This window comes from Rhincodon typus, chromosome 22, assembly GCF_021869965.1.
Source record: "Rhincodon typus isolate 14 chromosome 22, sRhiTyp1.1, whole genome shotgun sequence".
Taxonomy (NCBI): Eukaryota; Metazoa; Chordata; class Chondrichthyes; order Orectolobiformes; family Rhincodontidae; genus Rhincodon; species Rhincodon typus.
The window spans coordinates 39,362,688-39,363,108 of NC_063353.1; the positions used below are offsets into that span (position 1 = coordinate 39,362,688).

Below are 421 nucleotides of genomic sequence, written 5' to 3' on the forward strand. Positions count from 1 at the left end.
TTATCTGCTTTCCGGAGGGACAACTCTCTCCGTGACTCCCTTGTCCGCTCCACACTCCCCTCCAGCTCCACCACACCCGGCACTTTTCCCTGCAACCGCAGGAAGTGCTACACCTGCCCCCATACCTCCTCCCTCACCCCCATCCCAGGCCCCAAGAAGACTTTCCACATCAAGCAGATGTTCACCTGCACATCTGCCAATGTGGTATACTGCATCCGCTGTACCCGGTGTGGCTTCCTCTACATCGGGGAAACCAAGCGGAGACTCGGGGACCGCTTTGCAGAACACCTACGCTCGGTTCGCAACAAACAACTGCGCCTCCCAGTCGCGAACCATTTCGACTCCCCCTCCCATTCCTCAGACGACATGTCCATCTTGGGCCTCCTGCAGTGCCACAACGATGCCACCCGAAGGTTGCAGG

The 421-nt window shown here is 58.7% G+C and overlaps 1 protein-coding gene across 1 annotated transcript in view; it reads right to left on the bottom strand.

The window, feature by feature from the left end:
• mkln1 (muskelin 1, intracellular mediator containing kelch motifs) overlaps nucleotides 1-421 on the bottom strand; it is a 96,086-nt gene that overhangs the window by 61,572 nt on the left and 34,093 nt on the right. The gene's annotated exons all lie outside the window — the stretch shown is intronic.